This window comes from Lycorma delicatula, chromosome 6, assembly GCF_047948215.1.
Source record: "Lycorma delicatula isolate Av1 chromosome 6, ASM4794821v1, whole genome shotgun sequence".
NCBI classification, from domain to species: Eukaryota; Metazoa; Arthropoda; class Insecta; order Hemiptera; family Fulgoridae; genus Lycorma; species Lycorma delicatula.
Genome location: NC_134460.1, coordinates 94009486 through 94032627, shown reverse-complemented (window position 1 = coordinate 94032627; position 23142 = coordinate 94009486). Strand labels below are relative to the sequence as shown.

Here is a 23142-nt window from a genome sequence, read left to right as displayed (position 1 = left end):
CATGTATTCAGTTTATTAGAAATCAATTTCAAATAAATATTCATTACATCTTTAAATACTAGTTACTTCAATTGAGAATTCGTTCGTCGGTACGTCTTTGCTACCAGCACACGCCAACATATTTAAAAATCTATTTTTTTTAAACTAAACCTAGACGCGATAGCATAGTCTATGCCGTAAATCATAAACATATAATTAATATTAATGTTCGTCCAACTTGATGTTCAATCATATCATTCGTACTTCTTTACAGAATTATCACCAACTGCTACATAGTGAATAAGCAAAACTATTGCGATAACTTTGTGCAAAGATTTTTGTAATAAATAACCAATTTCTTCTGTTTAAAATCATATGTATATGAAATACATTAATAGCATACATAATGCTTAGTAATTATTAGTTATTGTGATGCTTATCGGGTTACGATAGTCTTATCATATGGTATGTTCATTTAATAAATAAAATTTAAAAGAAAGAAAGAAGTGTATTATATTCATTCATACTTTTTAAAAACCTTTTGAATGCGCATTATTTTAAAATGTTAATTTTTTGTGTCATCAAATTATTACACTTTATTAACGATGGTTAATTTAAAAAAATATATATTTAATGCATCATCTCAATAAATCCTGCGCCAAAATTCTCTATTCCAAAATAAATAAAAAATAAAACAATTATTATAGAAATAAAACACGTATCGTTAAATGTAAAGGTTTAGAATTTGTTCTAATTGGTCTGATCTCTGATCTCTGATCTGTAATTTTGGCAGACATTAGAGAAGAGAAAATCAAAATTCCAGAATAAGAAAAATATGCAAACAAAATTATTTAAAGATTTCATCACAAAAAGGAAATGATTTTCCAATAATAAAAGTAGAATCCAAACAATGAAAATTCAGAAAAAAAATCAATAAAAATAATCCAAAAATTAAAATATCCTGGTGCAATAATTACCTCTCATATTTTAGAAAAAGAAGGAATGAATGCCAGAATACAAAAAAATGAAGTGACTTATCATCTTACACGAAAAATTTACAATACACAAAATCCTTTTCCAAAAATGCGAAATTAAAACACTATAAAATGGTAATACTGGAATCCTTATATAGTACAAAATTTCTGAGGAAAATCTAGTAAAAGATGAAAAATTAACATTAAGAATTTTGAAAAAGTACCATACAATGAAAAAAAGGTACTCAAATTTATAAAAGACTCACTTTTATATAATGGATGAAAACAGATTAATAAGATTAAAAAATATTTAACTTTTTCAAAAAAAGAAAAACCAAAGTATGCTGATGATACAAAGAAATTTTAAAAAAATATATAAAAATTTTTTCTATTTCCAAAAAATTATTTTTGCTGTCAATCTTTTAAAAAACTAGTAGATGAATCTAAATTTTCAGAAACAGAAAAGGAAACACAGTGAATAGAACGAAGTATGGAAAAAATGAAAGAATTTTGGAAAACAAAGAATTCAGGACTATTCATACGAGATCCTTAGAAAGTCATATAGTAAAAAAAATAAATAAAATAAGTTAGAAATATAACTTTTTTATAACTCAGTGTAAGATACGTAGAATATTCTTTATATCAGAATAATTGTATATTAAAATATTTTCATTCCTGAAATACCTCTTATTAAAGTTATTATCTCTTTTTTTTAAATATATATATATATATATAGAGAGAGAGAGAGAGAGGAAGGAAATTTGAATAAAAATTAATAAATACAGAAACGGCAAAATAATTATACCATGAGGCAAAATTGGGTAGACACATCAACTATGCCAGCAGTATTTATTTAACATTTAAGCCTTGTGGTTAACAAAACCTCTCGCAAATTAAAACCGTAATAAATCTAATATTAATAATGTGTTTTATTTCTTTTTCATATATTTAATTTTTAAAAAACACATAATTTACGTTAAAAATTATATAATTAATTTTTAATTTAGTAGAATTGTTGGCAACAATATTTAAAGTATAATAATGCAAGAAAAGTTGTTTGTATACCAAATTACTAATTACAATTAATTTATATTGTTATTAAAACATTCATTTATTATAGCAACATTAATTAACTATAGTCTTAATTAAGTTTGTTATTTTACTACAAATTCAACGAAACTCCGGAAAATTTTCTTTGAATACATACTATTAAATTTCAGTTGATATCGAAATCAAAAAATACAACTCTGCTTCAGTATCAATAATGTATCGTTGAAGATTTCTTGAAAGGATATTTTTTTACGAGTAAGTTGTTAAAGAAAATGTGAGAAGAAAAGCCTAAAAGTCTTTAGGTAACGCGAAAGAAGTTTACAATAATTAATAAAATTGAAAACCAGGTAGATTAAGTAAGAGCTGCGAACTCATTCGGTAATTACAACTTTCAAAAATATTTCGAATTTATTAGAAAAACTTATCTTTTTGTAACGTTATCAAGTAAAATTACTTCTAATTTTTAGTATTCATTCTATTTCGGAAAGTATACTATTTGATGTCCAGTAAATTAAGGTCAAAAAATCATTAATACGATGGCAACATCTTCATAGATTATAACCGTCAGGTTTAGAACAGAAGTCGATATTTAAAGCAGTACTAGAAAGCTGTGTGACATATAGAACTGATGTTTGAACTGTGAAAGAGGAAATGATAAAGAAATTGAGGATTTGAAGATCTCACGCTCCTAGGTAGAATAAAGAATCTGGAAATTAGAAGAGTGGATTTAATGGAAAAGAAGAACTTATTGTGGTTTGATTTTAAAGCGAATTACCGAGTACATATGGCAAAGCGTGTTTTTGAACGTATACCACCTAAAAAAAAAGAAAAGGCACATCGAGAGTTCGGTGGAAAAAACGTGCTAAGTGCTGCTCTAATAATAGATAAAAAAGGATTAGAATCAACTCGTGGAAAAGTTGGAAAAAGGGTCTTATAGAGTGTGAGAAGCAACGGGTAGTTTTGTAGAAAGAAACAACAGTTTTATATTTCTTTCAGCAAAAAATAACAAAAAATACCAAATTTCCATATTTTTTTTATTCTAAGTCAATGCGTTTAGTATTGGAAGTAAATTTTTATTCTATTTTTCTCACCGCCTACCGAATAACAGTCATTTATGAAGCTGTTTTCCCCCCACTGCTCCTCTGGGTCGGTCAGACTGGTAAGTTTTGCTTGAATCCAGAGAAGTGTCCGTTACTCTAACGAGCTTCCCCACCTACCGGCATGGCAGATCGGCTCGCCGATTGGATCTTTTTCTTTTAGATGCCCACTCTAATGGGAAGTGCCTAAGCACTCCCCACCGGTTCCGGGTCTTTTCTTATAGTTACTCTCCTACTCTCCCGTCCTCAGCCGTTCATTGGTTCCGACACACCTAAGCATGCCGGAACTCGCGACTGGAGCTATCCACCCGAACCGTATGCTAGAAACTTCGTCCGTCCCTCCTGGTCTTTCAGCCGAAGTACTTCGGACGAAAATTCCTGCACCCATCTCCACTGATCTTTCGACGCAAGCAAATAATTGAACCGAGTGACCGGTGACAATTCCCCCACGCCTGCTACCCTCCATTCCGGATAATGGAAAACAGTGTGTTCAACAGTAATTCTTCCGGATCGTTTATTTAACTGGTGTTATTTAAGTGCCATTTATAAAACTTTTTTTTCTAGGTATATTCGCCGTTGTAAGGTTCATACATACTTACACCAATTTTTAAAAATATTTAATAGTATTTATTTTCTTCTGTTCTTTTAAAATATAATATACATTTTCTTTGCTAAGTAATAATAAATATAAGATGACTGATGTACAAAAAAAAACAAAACATAATGTTATTATTTAATCAAAGTATTTAAATAAATATGTGTACAATTTAATTTACTTACTTGATTTCTGTTGGAATGGATGATGGGTTTTAACAGAAGATTTATCTAATGACTTCTAAAGAGTTTGTTACGTCACCTGGAAAAATAAAGGAAAGAAGCATTAATAAAGTTTTTTATCTCCGAAAACTTAATTGCATGTCTGAATTCTCAATGGTTTTTACTCTATATTCAAATAATTTAATTTCTATAAAATATTTTTATCAAAAGTATTTCCTTCTAAATTTTCAGTAGTCTACTTCAAATATTTTTATTTCAAATCATAACTTCTGACGTAATTTTTAAACTCTACTATTCTTTAGATTAATAAATTAAACAATCAATGAGTCCAGCATACGATATTATATTTACATTTCTGTATTTTTCCCCATAATTTTAACTTCTTATACGACTAATTTAAACCATTATTTATTCCAAAAAATTACATTTTTTCAAATGACATCACTTATATTTATGTTGAATAACAGCACCTTGGTGCAATATCTTGGTTAGGTTTAATTATTCTAAATCTTTTGTATTACTGGTTCAATTAAATAAATAATAGTCTTTATTATTTTATATTGTAAATTAATTTTATTATATTTATTGAATTTATAATAAGATTACATATACCAATATGTTAACTTATTATATTTGAACTTGTAATAATATAGCACGTTGAGTCATTAACGGCTGGCAGAAGACTGGTTATTTTAGTAGGAGCCAGCGTAAAGTAACGGTTTGCTTTTAGCGTGGAGGGAGCCACGTGCAGCTGCCCGGAGCTGTGTGCATCGTCCGATGGACTTTTAAAGTTTCAAAAGTCCTTCTTTAAATAAAATATAAAATTCCTCATTAATAATAAAATTTAAAGAACATGAAATTAAACTTGAGTCTTAACATAACTACCCGCCAAAATTCATATGATTATATATATATATTTTTTATTTTATTTTTTTATATATATTATTAGTTAAATTATTACAAACAATAACATGAATCATATGATTTTGCAATTACAAATAAGTTACATACATGATACAATTCATAATGGAGCATTTCAACACAATAACAAACAAGTTTAGTCTTGAATAAATGACCAATAATATAATTAATTTGTTAATATTTATGTTAGTTGAAATGGTAATATTACACATATAAATATATAATAAATCAATTAAAAAGCTCTTAATAAATATAAACTGTAATTTAATATTATTAATTTCGATTAATAATAATCAGCATAATGCTAAAATAATAATGCAATTGAATAATTTAATTATATACGGTTTTAACACAAACAGAAGACCTGTGCATAAATTATGCATTGAATCTACTGATTTTTAAAGTTCCATTATAACGGTTGATTCAGAAAGACTTCACAACTTTTAAAGCATATAAAAATTTATTTTTATAATTTACAGATTCAGTTGAGATATCATAAATAGCAAAATACATCATATTTTGACTCATTTATTATATTAATATCGAATTTGCCTCCAGTATTATTAAAAATGGATTCATTTACTGATGCGTTAATTAATTTTAGTGATGATTCAACGTTTCACATTAGTGGCAAGATGAACACCCATAAGTGCCGGAATATAGGGTAGCAAAAACCCCCATAAAACTTTGCAGCACATTCGTGACAGCCCTAATGTCAATTTTTTTTGTAGTCTAAGCAAACAAAGACTATGCGACCCGTACTTCTTCCAGGAGGTAATGTAAATGGTATCATTTATCTTGACATGCTTTAAAATTTTCTTATTCCTCAGTTAGACAACGGTGCCCAAAATGGATACCATTACTATCAGCAAACCTCATTACCGAGTAGAAGTCAAGATTTTCTTGATACTTGATTCCCAGGTTGGTGGACTGGTCGTGAAGGTCCAGTTGAATGGCCACCTCGCTCCCCAATTTTGACTTCGCTAGATTTTTTCTTTTAGGATCTCATTAAAGATCGGGTTTATGTACCGGCTTTGCCCGCCGATCTTGTTGAGCTAAGACTTCGAATTAATCCCACTACTGCAGAAGTAACATCTGACTTGCTGGCTACAGTCTGGAATGAAATCAACATCAGGTAGGATGTATTTCGCATTACAAATGAAAGCCATACTGAACCAAAGTGAATATTGGGTGACAAAAATGATATTTGTTTCTATGAAATGAGACATCAACCGAATCTTTAAGTTATCTCAATAAATCTTTATATGCTTTTAAAGTTGTGAAGGCCTTTTTTTTATAACCTGGTATATTAATTATTTAATATAAGACGAAGAAAGGAAAGTCACAATTCACAAACTGAAATAAATAGGGCATAAACCGGGCTTTTTCCTCCAAATAAATAATTTAGTAACTTAATAAATATTTAAATAATTTACTCTTAAAAGTATAGTTCTTTTAATAAATTAACTTTTAAACTCGCAGAAAACAAGAAGCCTGAATGGGACCCTTATTTCAAAGTATTAATTTTTTTAAATTTAAATTAAAAATTTTTAATCTTTAATGAAAATCCAAATATATTTCGTATTAGTTTAATATTTATTTATTTAGATGTTAGAACTTTATTAAAAAAAGAGGATCTTTCATGTGTCTTCACTTAACATTGTTAAAAATTGTTGAATTTTTATATCTCTTACTCATCTATTTTTCAAGTTGTAGCTGTTAATAAAAATCTGATGAGGACAACACATGACTTCCTTTACGCTTGTTAAATTACATTTACACATTTTTTTTTTAAATGAAAAAACATAAAATTTTACTTGATTAAAAACTTCTGATATTTTTAAATTTTTTTTTTTTTGTTATTGAATATTATTCATCGTAAATTTTTTTATAGCAAGATGTTAATAATGTTAATAAATCAATGTATTTAAATTAAAAAAAAAAAAAAAATAGTTAAAAAAAGGAGATGAACTCTTTATTCAACTTGATGTGCTTTCCCTAATATCCAAATATTTCATTAATTAAATTTTATTTGGCTATAACTCTAGAACCAATTGAAATAAGTACCATTTATGACATATTGTTGAAAAGCTCTCAATGAGGACTTATTACTGCAGTTAAGAAGAAGTACAATTTTTTTTTGGATACTTTTGGTTCAGTCTTTTGTAGTCAAAAGGGAAGGTGCACAATTAGATGTTACAACAGTCCTAAATCCAAACTTTCGACATCCTACCACTAATCATTTTTGAGTTATGCTAGCGAGATACATACGTACATACACACATACATACGTATGTACAGACGTCACACCAAAACTAGTCAAAATTGATTCAGGAATGGACAAAATGGATATTTCTACTGAAATCTGAAAACCGAAATTTTTTGCCGTCACAGTATTTCGTACAAGGAAGTAAAAATATTATATGCGATAGCTCACGAGCAAAGAGATTAAAATGGGTTTAATTTTTTTTTTAATTTATACTATAAATGCAGTATAATTTTTATGATAAAAACTTCATTTGGTAAAGGAGATCAAATTTCTTAAATTAACGTTTTTAATAATAATTTTGATTTTTTCTCAATAGTACTTTTACAGTGCATACTTTTTAAGGTAAAAACAGTTTCTTGATCAAGGAAGTCAAATTGGATTCAATTTTTAACTTTTAAATTTTATATAATTAAATCATTAATATTGAAAATTCTTTTAACGTAATTAAATAAAAATTTGTCAAGGATAATGTTAAGCAACCCTTGGGTATCTTTTATTATTATCGTGGCAAGAAAACAGAAAATTGCAATAAAACCAGTTCTTATTAGGGAAGCTTAACAATGCTCCAAGGAATATTTTTAAAATTCTATATATTGTAATCTGATTGAATCAGTACCCAAATTAAATTTTATTAAAAACTGCTAAACCAATAAGAGTGATGCCATAATACAAATAGGCTCACAAACGTTCTCTTTCGTATACATATTTACGTGTACAAAATAAATAGCTCAGCATTATTTTAGCTCTAGCAGCAAGAAAAAAAAAAAAGAAAAAAAACGAATTATTTCGTTGTAGGACACTTACTTTAAGTCAATATATAGTGAAAGTATTTACTTGTAATTAATACAGAAATATACCGTGTTAATACAGAATACCATAATTAACACAGAAATTAATACTGTAATACGACTTACAGTTCCTAAAAAAAAATCGTGAAATGTACATTTTTTTACTACCCTTTCCTATTAGGGTGCAAGTTAAATATCTAAAAACTGAATATATATTGGAATATTAACAAGGTAAAATCATAACAAAGATATATTTTTACTCTTTAAAATAATTACAATTATAGAGTAAAAAATGTAATCAACTTAATATTATTGTTTAAAAACAAGTAGAATTTGGGTGAGATGTTAAGAGGATCGTAAAAGATCAAAATTGTAAAAGAGAATCGTAGAAGATTAAAATTGTAAATTAATCTCAGCGGTTACAAAATGGAAAGGATTATATAAACAAATTAAATCTGTACCACACCAGATTGGCAATTTTTGAAATTAATAAGAGGAATAATTTTTTTTGAAAAATTCAGTACATGAAAAAGTAATTATTTAAATAATAAATTAATTACACTACAAACAGTAAGTGAATTTTTATTGTTAATATTATATCTGTAACTCAACATAATATTGTAAAATTATAAGTTTAGATTAATATGAAGGACAAACTAGTTCAAAGAAACGGAGAATCCTACGAATTATTTAATGAAGACGTAAATTTTTAAAATAAAAATTTTCAGTAATAATTGAAAAAATGTAATTTATTTAAGGAGAAAATAATATCTTACTGGTTAATAATTAATAATAATTTATTTTAATCAACCAAAAAATATTATCGAAAAACGTTACTCTTAATTGCTTTATTTTAAACTCAACTGCCGAGAGAATTGCCTGATGAACAGCTAACATGCTGAAGAATTTCGGTATCTTTTAATGCAAATGGGCTGTATTTTAGTGTAATTTTACAGTACATTAGCTTTTACGTTACATTAAGTTCTGAATGTAATGTAATATTATTTATATAAAAGATCATTCTAAAAATGTTTGAAATGCCTGAATTATTATCGAGCCCTCCTCGTAGCTTGTATCAAATATTTGGATCTAATACATTCAGTCTTCTGATGCTGTTATAGAATGTCTTTTAACTGGTAATTTTGACCTACGCGACAGTGAATAATGTAAAGTTTTGAGTCAACTGTTCAGTATAATATAAGCTATTTTATTTTAATCTGGTGATTCTACATTAGGTGCCTATCAAGACCAAGATACTTTTTGTTCGTAAGAATTTTTAAATTATTAAAAAATAATGGTGGACAAGACCGTTGTCCTAATGCAGAGGCGGTATGTTTTGTTTTAATGTTTTGTATCTTATACCTCCATTTATTTACAAAAACAATTTTCCAATCTGTAAAGTTAGTTTTGAACAGATTTGAAAAGATCTTAAGCGTTAAGGAAATGTATACAATTTCTATATGGATAGTTTAAGTGGTGGTTAGTATATCTCTCCAGGATGTATATTCAGGACAAAGAATTAGGAAAGCTAATGATCCTTGTGAAACTCCTACTTTCAATTTTTTATGGTCAGATGGCACAGAGATTTCGGTAGTAGAAATGGATTATACAAGATTTAATATGAATTCATTTTAATTTTAACGTATAAACTCTTATACAACATTTAACTACTAAAATAGAAAAATTATATAAACGTTTTTACAAAAGGCTTTTCATATGACTGAAAATTTTCAAAAGAACAGAAAATCAATTAAACAAACTTTTATTAAAGTAAAAAAGACTACCACATTCATATGTGAAATTGTCGTTTATTGTTATTTTTAAAGTTAATTTAAATAAATTTTTTATCTAAGTGGTTCTTTATAAAGTATTATATGAAATTTTCATTTTCTCCATTATCATCTGTATAATAGTAACCATAAATTTCTATATTAACTTACCCCTTCATTTCTGCTTTTATACTGTTAAAATAACTAATGTTACAAATTTAACTATTTTCAGTTAACATAATTTTCACATTTAAGCGTGGGTAGAACAGATTCATCAGAAGGTAAAATTAATTATGCTTTATAAACACATTATAAATGGGCTATGTGTATCTAAATATATATGTTTATATCAAACGAAAACCCAGTTTTCCTCCGAGTACCATTCTTTTTTAGAGAACTCTCTGTTAAAATTAAAAAAAAAAATTTTACACGAAAATTATTTCAAATGAAATTTTTTAATTCTTCTTCCTTAAAGTTTTTTACTTAAAACCACCATCAGCTAATAAATCATTAAAAAAAACTATTTCCGTACGTTAGGGAAGAAATATTCATCTGGAATTTCAAAATATATTTTTATGAAAGTAGTTAAAAATTCTATTTGCTTTAATTTTCATCGCTTGAAATTCTTTGATAAAATGCAGAATCCTTTGCTAGTAAATTAACAAACAGTTTTTCTAAAAGTAGGATACAACCCCCCAGTATCACATTTGAAGAGGAAAAAAAGTTTTCAAATATTATTTTTCCCAAGAAATATTTAGGTTATGCATCCTTTTATGTGAAAAAGAAAACAACGATTCACGAAAAAGATAAGGAATTAATTCTTTTTTCTACTTTTTTACTTTTTTTTTATCTGATTAAGTGAATCATGAGTAAGTGAATGCAAAAATATATATTTCGTCAAGAGAAGGCACTGATAAAGATCTTGAATTAAGACATAACATGCAGCTAACATTTCAAAGGTGTAAAATGCAACTGGTTGATATTGCTTGATTCTTAAGTTTCCCTGAAACAGGTTTTACTATAATCCGTTAATTTTTTATCTACAAATAGGCACAACCGAGATACTATCGTAGTGATATGATAAAGAGGATAGATTGAAATAATGGGCTTTAATCTTGTGTGAAAAGATTAAAGCCGTATTAAATACTTCTCAAAAGAATTTTATATAATTTGGCAAATGAAAACCAAAATACAATATTATAAGTTTTATATGAAGGATCCATGAAGTTATCATAAAAACGGGATTAAACCAGCAGCTAAAAAAATATTTATACAATAAAATTGATGCTGTAAAATGTATCACGCTGTATTTTAAAACTTACTGAAATAACCTTAAGAAGTTGTTTGGATAAATTTACTTAATTTACGTAAATGAATTTACTAAAGTAAATTCATCGAAAAATGAATTTAATTTTAGACGTAAACTTACTTATCCAATGTTTAGACGTAAATCAGAATGATTTAGACCGGTCCAGTAGTTTTCGAGTTTTAAAGTAACATCGGTTTCTTACAACCCACATACACACACATACACACACACACACACACACACACACACACACACACACACACACACACACACACACTCACACACATACGCATATATACATATAAAGACAATTTCAAAAATATGTTTTTTATTATGGATTTATTTTTAAGTTTCTCTTTTGTTAACTATATATGTACAAGAAAAATAAAAAAACGTAGTTTTATGAGCAGTTAGATGTAAACTACAATTTACTGTTACATAACAGTGTTGAAATTACAGTTCTTTTTTCTTTTCTTTTTTTTTTTTTTTTGTCAACCATATCGAAATGTGTGCTGTTGCTACTGTAATTACTTTTTACTCAACTACGCCAGGAGATGGGTTACATGTCTGTTTATGCATATATTTTTGCCCTCTAACCCTCGGAAGAGCTACATCGATTCTCATGAAATAGATATTACATTATTCAGACCATCTAAACCAGCGAAATACATATGAAAATATTTGAATAAAAATTTATAAACAGTGAACATTATACTCTTCTAATCTTAAAAAAAAAATTATTTCAAACTGTACACTTACGGTATTTAACACATTATTTAACACAAATATTTTTTTTTTATGAATTTAATATTAATTTTATAAATGAAACAAATGTGAAGATCAATACAGATTGGTAATTTAAAATACACTTAAAAATATTGATAATTATTTAGAAAAAAATTTTCCAGTCAGTAATAAAATAAAAAACACTATATTATTAAATTAATTAATAAATAAAAAATAATAAATTAGAAATTATTTTCAAACAATTTGTAAGTTCACGAATAAATTATCGAACTCTTGCTCATACCCTGAATGAAATAGATACATACTCTGAAGTTTACAGTTTAGTTTTTTCGAATTATTTATATAATTTTAAGCAACAAAAACTGTGTTAAAAAGGTGTTCCACTTCCTCTTTCATTGTTATAAAAACAGGTTATTTATTTATTCGATAGTAAAAATAATATAGTCCCCATGTTGATTTGAGGATATATATATATTTATTAAGTATCGGTTAGCTGCTTTATCTCCTCTGCCCCATTCTTTAGGCTGTGACAAATGGAACATACATGATATACAAGAGGCACCATCAAGGTTGCTATGAAAATAATATTTACTACAAAGCCATTTTTTCTAGTATTTCTGATCTTTATACTCTTGAGAAGAACTAGCCATTCTTGAATGACCGCAAAAAGATCTTTTGTCATAATCAAATTTTTGTTAATATTTTCATGGACAATTAGAATGAGCGTCTTTGTGGCTTCCTCGTGGGTGATAGTACTGCAGACGAATGACATTGGTTTGCTTGGCATTTCTCCCGCCACCACACTATTCGGTCGCCCTAAAGCATAAGACCGAATGTCTGTGCTACAAACGGCAGCTGAGCCTCGAACAGTTTAGCGACCGGTATCCTACAATAGCTCCTAGCGCTTACCTAACAGCGTGAGCGGACTAAGTGCGGTGTCATACACCACTGTCTTACATGTCCCAACCGGTCACTTGTCATATATTTGCTAAAATGGGTAGGCTCTTCCCGTCAACTACTAAAAATATATTTGACATCAATAAATAAAATTTATTTTTCTAGGCAGCAATTCGCTGCCACTCCTAGGTCGCTGAATGCCAACAAGTACCTTTCCACCATTTTATATCGCTTAGAGCCATAATAATTGGCTGGTGGTCAGCCGTACTCAGTGTCAGCTTCCCACGGCAATGCGGTAAGAGTCTTTCCCTTAAGTAAACTACAAATTCCGATTGAACAAAGTAACCGCATCAAGGAACTCTCACACATTCTGACAATGCGGCTCTCGCCACATTGACCCGCCGTTTGTGAGTGGTCAATTTTCCGCTTCACCACTACAGGGTTACAGGGTGAGAAAATGACGTAATGAAAATGCACCAAGCCCTATGGGGGTTTGCATTTCATCTGTTAGCCATTTATCGCAATCATTTTTCTACCTTAATGTGTTCGTCCGCATTCTCCAGTAATATCATTCTTGAGAACGTAGTGTCAGCTGTTAGCTTGGCAGGTCATATGTATATAAGTAACTGGTGCCAGAACAAGATTTGATATGCATATTTTGAATACTTGCTTAGGGAACACGTTAATCGATTCTTTCCGCTTTAAGTTAGGCTCAACGCCGAGGTAAACGGATTTTTGTAGGCGATCGACATGTTATGCCAAGTTTATTGTAAAGTGTCTAATCTGACAATCAGTCTTGTTTTCAGATTGGCTGATGCAATGTATATTTGTGTGTCTTTGAGATAGCAAGTACATCAACATAAAAATCTATATACATAAATATTTCATCCGAACCAGTTGGCGGAAGATGTCCAGGGGTGAATAACTACCTCTGAGTCACCCTTAGGGCAAGTTCCCGGTCCCAGGAGAGGCCAAAGTTAAAAAACAAAAAAAAACTGCAGGATCCCGACAAGTTCCAGGCGTGGGGCTTACAATTGAGGCGCAGATGGAGACAAGACACTTGGAGTACTGAGATGATACCGTAAGGTGGGCCCGGCATCCCATGTTGTAGAACGAAAGGGGTTTTAGTAGGTAGGCTCGCAAGACAAGTCCCCCACTACTATGGGGTATGACACCTCATGGTGCCTTTTTTCCTCTCCTCCGACAAAAAAAAATAAATATATATATATACATAAATATAAGTCTGGAAACGCTTAGCATCTCGCTGTGTTCTTGCAATAGGAATTATTATTTCTACGTCATAAAATTTTGTATACATTTTTCTGTTAAACATTTTTAATGAAAATTTATAAAAAGGTGGTGGTGATTTTTTATTTTAAAATTTCAAAGTGATTCCCCTCTCAATGTTTTTAATTATAACTTTATTGCAACTTTAGAAAAATTACTTTTAATTAGATAAATATTGAAAATTTTATTGAAACGAAGTGACCTCTCATTTATTGAAAAGTGACTTGTAGAACTTCATAGTTTTTTTCAATAACTAATTTCTGGCAATATTCAACGATCCTCTAAAAATTTAAACAATCTTTTAATTTCTCAGTCTTAAAAATCACCGAAAATAACGCCAATCTGTGATTTTTTGAATTTCATTCGTAATACTTTGTAACATGTTATTTGTTTTGCCAGGTAATTAGTTATTCATCGTTTATTTTGAAATGGGATTTATTAATTTCGAAAATGTGAAATTTGAACTGAAAAAAATATGATTGATTTTTTTTTTGTTTACGCATATTTGATGAAGTATCTTCCTACTGAGCGGAATCTACTGGATGCGAAGGATTTTCTGTACGTAGTACCTACATCACACCCATATATTTTAAATGCGGTATTTGTCAAAGACTCTTTTCCATTTAGTTAATGAATACCCATTGCGTGTATTCCACTAATTATATTTTTCTTTAATTAATGACTCGACACACAAAGTGTTGAAGGGGGTGATTATGAAAGATCTTAACTAGATAATTCGTGTATGGCCGTTCTGATAGTATTTTATTTTTTTTGTGTCTTTTATTTTTTTTATTTGTATTAATTCATTGCAATTTGGTTCTTGAACATAACCATATAAATCTCTACAAATCTACAGATAGATCTAATAAATACAGATATACAGATACAGATCTATAGTTAGATCTGTACAAACTATACAAATTAAGAAATAACACACATTTAACTTTCGATGCATGAAAAATGCATACGTAAAAATTTCTGTAGAAAACATGATTTATATTTTTTTAAATTTTGCTTAACGGATAGAAGAATGTACAGGATTATAAAAAATAGCTTACTTGATAATTACCTTAACATGAGAATCTAGACGGATTCACAAGGCCTATAAGCAACAATCAGGATTACATATTCTATGTTTTTACTTGTGCGTGGATGTTTGTGAACTATTGCTAAAAAAATTGGTTTTATTAAAAAATAAAAACAGTTAAAACATCATTTCTCAATATTAGTGTTCAGTATATTTTCCTATTTAATTTTCTTATAAATTAGTATGTAACCAAGTTTTCTCGACCAGTCAGATTTTCGCTATCAAAAAATTCAGCTTATAATGATTTCGGGGTTGTAGTCAACCTTTTAAATTTTATTAATTTTTTTATTTAAGCTGAAATAGCTTCATAGGTTTTCCATGGTGAAAAAACGATAATTATGGTAAATAAAAAAAAACAAGCAAAAAGTTTATTTTTTTTCTTTTAATGAATTTTGACGATGAAGTTTACACCTAAAAAATAAAAAGCTTTATGCAGAGATCAGCTAATTATCAAGAAAATATTATACAATTTAAATAAAAAACAAAATTTAAGTCATTTTAAATTATGTGAAAAGACAAAAATAAAAATGAGGTAAATATTTGTTGTGAAATTTTCTGGATTTTTGCAGGGTAGCTATCAAGACGCGATACAATACTGAATAGTAATTGTAAAGATTTTCCACCTCATAATTTGGAAATATATCAATTAATTGTTATTAATTACATTAATTATTTGTCAAAATTGATTATACATATAGAAATTTTTGAAAACCTTACTTCTTTTTTATACTCATTGAACTCCAGACCTGTCATTTACTTCTGTAAAGGGCTGAACTTTAATGGCTTTTTTTAAAGGCTTAAAGGAATTCTTACATCATATATTCCCTGGAAAAAATTAATTTGATCTAGATTCGATTTATATCAGTTATGTCATACAGATAATTACAGTAAAACAAGAAACTTTACCTCTTGAAACATATTTATCCCTAATGTTAATGAAAGATTTTGTTAAAGGAGTTTAAATAATTTACATAGTTTAACATAAATTTAAAACATTTGTAGCCTAGTTGTTAATAATTTTACCAGCGTGATTTGCAAGTTGAATTTCATGCCGGGGTTTGCTTGCTTAGGAAATCTAATGAAAATTTAGTTAAGATAGCATTAAATTTCTTTGTGATAATATTATTTTTGATCATTTTTGTTTTTTTCCTGTAATCTTGGTATCATTCACTTCTAAAATAATATATCAATTACTAAAATCGGTCCATCCATTTTATAATTGCAGATCGGTTTATCAAGTAAGTTAAGTAAAAAATTACGTAAACAGTATTAGTTGCGGAGAAATACCATTTATGTACCCCCCACAAAGTGGGGGAGTGTCGGACTCGTACAGGTTCGGCTAGATGTTATCAAAATTGGGATGGGCCCGTGATACTCATGGGCGACCTCAATGCCAAACACGTGTCATGGAACAGCATTCTGACAAATCCGAATGGCAGATTGCTGTACGAAAGGGCGAGAGCCCGCCGCTTGGTCGTCGTAGGCCCTGAGGTGCCCACGTTCGTGCATCGCTCAGGCAGATCTAGGCCTGACGTGCTGGATATCGCAGTCATGAAGGGGGGTACCCTCCCATTCATGATTGAAACGATAGAAGACCTCAGCTCGGACCATTCCCCTGTCCTGTTGGAACTAGGTCAGGCAGGGGGTGGCCGAGATCCCCCGCCTATACCCCGAAGGTCAGTCAACTGGAAAAGGTTCTACGAGACCCTCCAGCGGGAGTACAGGCTGGTAAATCCTGAGCTCCTGAACACCCCGGAGGAAATCGACGACACTGTCGGGCGCGTCACGTCGTCAATGACCGAGGCCCTGGCAGGCAGCTCATTGGCCAAAACTCGAGCAGTTGTTCGAAACGACCTCCCTCCTCATATCTCCGAAGCCATAACGGAGAAACGACGACTGAGGAGGAGATATCGAATCACCCTGTCCCCCGCTGATAAGCGGGCCTTTTATAATCAAACGGACAGGGTAAAACAACTGCTGACAAGCCATCGAGAGGATTCGTGGAACGAATACCTCGCCTCGGTCTCTGACGACATCTCCTCGGTGTTCAGGTTGAACAGGAGACTGCGAGAAGGGAAGAAGCCTCGCCATCCGGTTGTGGGGCAGCGAGGTTTTCTTGCATACTCGGAGGCGGAGAGGGCCGAGGTATTCGCCGATACCTTGGAGGAGCAGTTCACTCCAAACCCCCCTCCCTCCCCGAACGACGAGCACACAACCGAGGTGGAATCCTTTCTTGTAGATTATTTCTCACAGGTGGAGGACGCCCCTCTAGAGATTGACCAAGTCACTGAAGCGGAAGTTTCCGCAGCCATTAAGGCCACAAGCCCCGACAAGGCCCCGGGTGTCGACGGGATCAGCGCCCGTGCATTCCGGAACATACCGGCCTCCGTGATTACAGCAATTTCGGTGATATTCACGTCCATTTTGTACGTTGGATATTTGCCGAATTGTTGGAAAACGGCCAAAGTCGTATGTTTACCCAAACCGGGGAAAAGTTTACTTTTCCCACGGAATTATAGGCCAATCTCCCTGTTACCGGTATTGTCTAAGTTGTTCGAGAGGATTTTTCTCGAAAAACTGAGGCGATACATGGAGGGAGAAGTGCGGCCCGAGCAATTTGGGTTCAGGGAGGGTCACTCAACCACCCTCCAACTGGTAAAAATAATAGACGACCTTGTCGGAGGCCTGAACAGGAAACGGGTGACTGCAGCCGTTTTTCTGGATGTGGCCAAGGCCTTTGACAAAGTTTGGCATAGCGGGCTGCTTTATAAGCTAGCGCGATCGGCGATCCCGTACCGCTATGTCAGACTGATGCGGTCATATCTGCTAGACCGACATTTTGTCGTGCGCGTAGAAACGATTTCCTCTACCAGAGAAATAGCCGCTGGGGTTCCCCAAGGAGCAGTACTTTCCCCGTTCTTGTACACCTTGTACGTGAACGATATGCCGCTGTCGGAAGGGGTCAAAACGGCCCTTTACGCAGACGACACGGCATATTTCTACGAATCCGCAAATGTGGATTACGCGGTCCGGAGGCTCCAAAGGCAGCTGGACTTAGTGGAACCGTGGCTCGACATGTGGAGAATCAGGGTCAACGGTGAAAAATCGGTGGCCGTGATGTTCACATGCAAGACACGAAAACCGACCAGAGAGCTGGAAATCTCAGGGGAGAAAATCCCTTTTGAGAAAACAGTTAAGTACCTGGGGGTGGTGTTGGACAGGCGACTTACCTTCGGCGAACATGTAAATTATGCGACCCGGAGGGCTAAGGCCGCCAGAGCCTCGCTATACCCAGTGCTGAACAGTGCCAGCCCGTACCCACTGGCAACTAAGCTCCTCATTTTTCGGCTATACGTACTGCCGATTCTAACATATGCTTACCCGGCATGGGGGGCAGTGTTGAGCTCCTCGCTTCAAAAGAAGATCGAGGCCGTCCAAAACATCGCGTTGCGGACGATCTTTGGAGCTCCGTGGTTCGTCAGGAACGCCACTCTCCGATCTGATGCGAGATTTCAATCCGTGTCCGAGGTGGGGGTGGCGCAGGCGCGCAGACTGTTCGGGAGAGCGGCTGTGTCCGAACACAGTCATCTTCGGGACATCTGCCGAGAGGACCCAACTCCGACAGTTGTAAGGAAGCGGCCTCACGCCGTACTGGACGAACCACCGTGATGGTGCGGTGCGGTAGCCGAAAATCGACAAACCAGGCTTAGGGGCCTCCATATCGCATGAGCCATAAACGGAATAGTGCGTCAGACGCGTTTCCGGGGTCGCGAGTGAAAAGTTTTCGCGAGTTATATAGTTTGAAGACGTCAAACACGGTAAGTCGCGCATAAAACAAAAACGCGGTCTAAATTTAAAAAAAACTTACAGTAAGACAAAATATCCCAGCAATTGCGACTCCTCCGGAAAAGGGGACGCATTGCTCCCTCCTTATAGCTAGTGCCCTGTTGTGGCGTATTCCTGCTAGCCTATTAAAGAGTTAGCACCGAAAGGACTTCAGTGGACGGTCTGAAGGGGAATTACGTCGGGAGGACAGGCTTTATAAGCCTAGCCTTCCGCGGTCGGCCCATGAAATGGGTTCGATAACGCTGGTTTAACAACGGATTGGAATGCAATTAAATCCGTCTTAAATTCACTAAAATAATAATAGACAAAACTTGAAAAATTAGATCCGAGATTAAAAAAATAACCCTTTTAAAAACAAGCCCGATTAGAATGATCCAGCAGCAAGGGACTCTGTCCAGGTTCTGCGATAAAGTAGGGAGTAATAGACTCCTGCCAACTTTGCATTCCTAGATGTTATCAGAACCTACGTATGCCCGTATCCTACCGACTAAAACTCCTATTTCACTGTACCTCCCCACCAGAGGCCGGATCAACAGTCAAGCATAGCACAACCTCGAGGGTGACTTTTGAACTCAGGGGGTCAAGAGTCCCCGTGCTTCATCACCAGCACCCATCCGCTCAGGTGCAGACGAGTGATGGCTCTGCAGAGGCAGTCCTTCACCTCTTTGCTCTCTGTTTAGTTTACGTCTTGTGGTCTTCCCAAACAGTATTAGTTAATCGTTTAATAAGGCACTCCTTCCGGTTCTTAAATACAGTAAAACGTATTTTACGTGTAAAATTTATATAAAATTATTATTTTTTATGCAGATTGACCGGATATAATAAAGTTTTATTACCGTCACTACCGTATGAATCTGATTTTAAAGAATTTATTCTACAAGGTAAAATCTTAACAATTATTTGAATTTCAGTTTAATAAATCAAATTTTATAGATATAGATATACGGTAGAATTTACTGAAAAATGTAGAGAATGATAAAAGACAGAATGAACCGATATATTTTTATCGATTATTTTATAAAAATTTGAATTAGTTTTCTTTTTTCAGCCCAATTTTTTTCTTTTTCTTTATTAAAGTCCTATATAAATAACATGATATTGTTATTTATCGTATCTGATTTATTATAATCTGTTGATAAAATACGAATATTTAGGCATAATTCATCATAATTAAAATTAGTATCTTGGTTGATCTTTTAAACATAAATTGAGCATTATTGTTCTTAGAAATTCAGCATAGATAAGATTATATATACTTTTTTTTCCGAATAGTCTATTGACATACGAGACAGAACAATAAAAAAAGTTTTAGTTCATTAACTCTTTCTGCACTTTAACAAATTATAATAATTAACGATCAATTTACGTGTAAAGCATATTAGAAAATATAAAAAAACAAATGTCTTTTCGAGTAAAAACAAACACATTTGTAGTAAAAGAAACAATAAAAATCCTGTTTAAAGTACTAACAAAAAAATCATTTTAAAGATGCAGGAGAAATAAGGAATCGTTTAAGTGTTAACCCTTACGTCGGAACCACGTGACAGCATAGTGTTACATGTTTACTGCAATAAACTCGCACGGGTACACACAGTAAACGACATTTCACTTTGTACAATGGAAATAAATGTTTCCCTACCCAATCACAACCACATTTCAAACCAAGGTGAGTTAAAGTATGTTTTTTTTTTAGTCATATGACAAACATTGTATTGAACTACATTTTGGTTCATATCTTCAATCATTATTGCCGACAAATACATTTGCTCAAAAAATTAAAACACTTACTAATAAAACTCTTCAATTTTTCATCATTTATAGTTTTTATAAATACTACTACTACTACTTTAGGAGAAATCTATCTACTTACACAAATACATTCCTACTTTGAGGAAAATATTTAAAATAACAAAGATAAAAAAAACATGTTTCCGGTTTTTTTAGAGCTAAATTAAAGATTTAATTCTGCACCTGTTGTTATAGAAAAAACGTGTCGGTCTAGTGATTAACCTTGTTATCTTAAATCAGCTGATTTCGAAGTCGAAATTTCTTTGGTTTGAATCCTAATAAGATAGTTGCCTTTATTCGGATTTGAATACTAAATCGTTGATACCGATGTTCTTTGGCGATTGGGTTTCAATTAAATACGGTCTTAGGTATGATTGATCTGAGTTTTTACAAGAATACACGTCATGAATAAGGGGACGCGGCTGCTTACGGGCTCTGAATCCAGAAAACTGTACGGGAAAGCTATTTAGAAACTTTCGGAATATTTTTAAGAAATAGTAATTATTTAAAAAAGACCTTTGTTAAAGTGATATCAGTGGAAATCTACAGCTGATTAAAATTATACCTTAGCGGTCGTAAAGATGACGGTTGGCATTTCGTTATTTTATAAGAAATCTTGTATAAATGGAATGCTTCATTTCTTGATGTAAAATGCGGGTTGTAGGAAAGTTTCCAATGTCAATTGCATAAGTTCAAATCGGGCTTTATTTATTTACTAGGTAGTCAGGGCTCGCTTCGCTACAATTTCCGTTAGCCTCTATATTTATTATTCTCATTCTAGTGAGAATAATACTGATAAATAACAATTAGAGGCTGTTCAATTTATAAAAACTATCAGTGGATTTGTCAATGAAATTATCAGTGCAATTTCTTCTGAGCAAAGGTTTGGTCAGCACAGAACTCAAAACTTTCTGAAGTATGCGGGTTTCAGAATAGTGCCCCCGTCTTAAAAATACTAGTTATAGCTGCCCTTATCCGTCCTTCTTATGGGTAAAGAAGTATCTTGTACGGTTCTTAGCGTTACCCGGCAAACATCCCGAGGAAGTGACCGTACTTTGTTTTTTTTTTGTTTTCTTTTTTATTTTATGTTTGGTTTTAAATTTATTTTAATTTCATGTTTTTAACTTTTTTGTGTATAACATAATCTTAAGAATGAACTTGAATACAATACTTAAAATTTTTCTCTGTGGAGTGTATATATACAGATTGTTCCCGCAGAAGACTCTGGAGCAAGATACATGCAGTCGCCCATCCAAGAAACATTTCTTCCCCAAGAGGAAACCAGCCAATTGAAGCATCTGCCCTTATGATTTATTGTCATCGAAAAAGCAACTTTAACTGAAAACTGGAGACCTTGAAAATGAAGGACAAGTTTAAATGATGGTACACCGTACACCGTCACACATTAAAAACTACTTTTCTCCGTAACCGAAAAAGATATCAAAAGAGACCAGACTTTTTTTTAGAAAATTAATTTCAAATACTGCAGTTGGTCTCTGAATTAGATTTTACCAACGTTTTGGCCATAGTAAAGTTGAATATCAGCAAATAACATAATCCGGTTGTTACATCAAGTTAATAAAACTACCATCATGTTGAATTGGTGAAATATTTTCTAACGGCAAAGTCCTGTGTTCTTTCCAGGTATAAAAGTTATGTTCATGCAAAATGATGAGGTTGTGTAGTTTTTGAGTGAAAGAGTAACAGATTCAAAAAAACATATATATATATATATATTTTTTTTTTTTTTGCCGTATTTAAAATATACTCGTATATTAATTTTTAACTCTAAAATTTCTAATAATCATCGCGAATTTTCACGTGATCTTTGAATATTAGAAATATATAAAATAATATATTACTGTGCTATAAAAATACAATAATACTGATTAATAACGAGAGAAAAAAAAGAAGAAAAACATCATCACGATGTTAAATGTAAACAAAGTAATTTTTCATTAAAAATTTGTCCATTTAAGTTTCGTGAAACGGAACATCCAGAGGAACTTCCGTACAAAATAAATAATAATTATTAAAATCGGTCCGATAGATAAAGCGTAAAGTTTAAAAAAATATAATAAAAAAATTACAAACATCAAATTGAGAACCATCTATCCTTTTATTCAAGCAAGTTAAAAAAATAAAATAAAAAGTCGGTTTAGAGATGAAATTAAGTTTGGGTCTGTTTGTTAAAGGAAAATTACCAGTTTCACTATTACATTCGACCCCTATTTGTCGATGATAATTTCACTACCTATTTCCATCATATTCTCTCTATATTGTTATTTGCTATACGATTTTAATTCATTAAAATACAATATATTTGCAGTTAAATGTCCGTAAGCGATTTTAATCCATTTCTATTATTAAATAATTTAATATAATATTGTTAAAAGTGTAAATATTAATATTTATATTCTCTTAAATATATTTTTTTTATCTAAATTACCATTATTTAAACTAAACTTACTCTTTATTTGTTAAATTAAAATATCACCTACTTGGAAATATCAGTTCCCTAACAGACAGACGAGCACAAAGTTCCGGAAACACTCCA

The 23142-nt window shown here is 31.7% G+C and overlaps 2 protein-coding genes across 3 annotated transcripts in view; one reads left to right on the top strand and one right to left on the bottom strand.

Moving 5' to 3' along the window:
- Window positions 1-23142, top strand: part of LOC142326032 (meiosis-specific nuclear structural protein 1-like) — a 608636-nt gene that overhangs the window by 304861 nt on the left and 280633 nt on the right. The gene's annotated exons all lie outside the window — the stretch shown is intronic.
- LOC142326033 (allatotropins-like) overlaps window positions 1-23142 on the bottom strand; it is a 383581-nt gene that overhangs the window by 262400 nt on the left and 98039 nt on the right. The window contains exon 2 of the mRNA XM_075368125.1: window positions 3881-3956. The gene's annotated coding sequence lies outside the window, so the exon portion shown is untranslated. The remainder of the gene's footprint in view (window positions 1-3880; window positions 3957-23142) is intronic.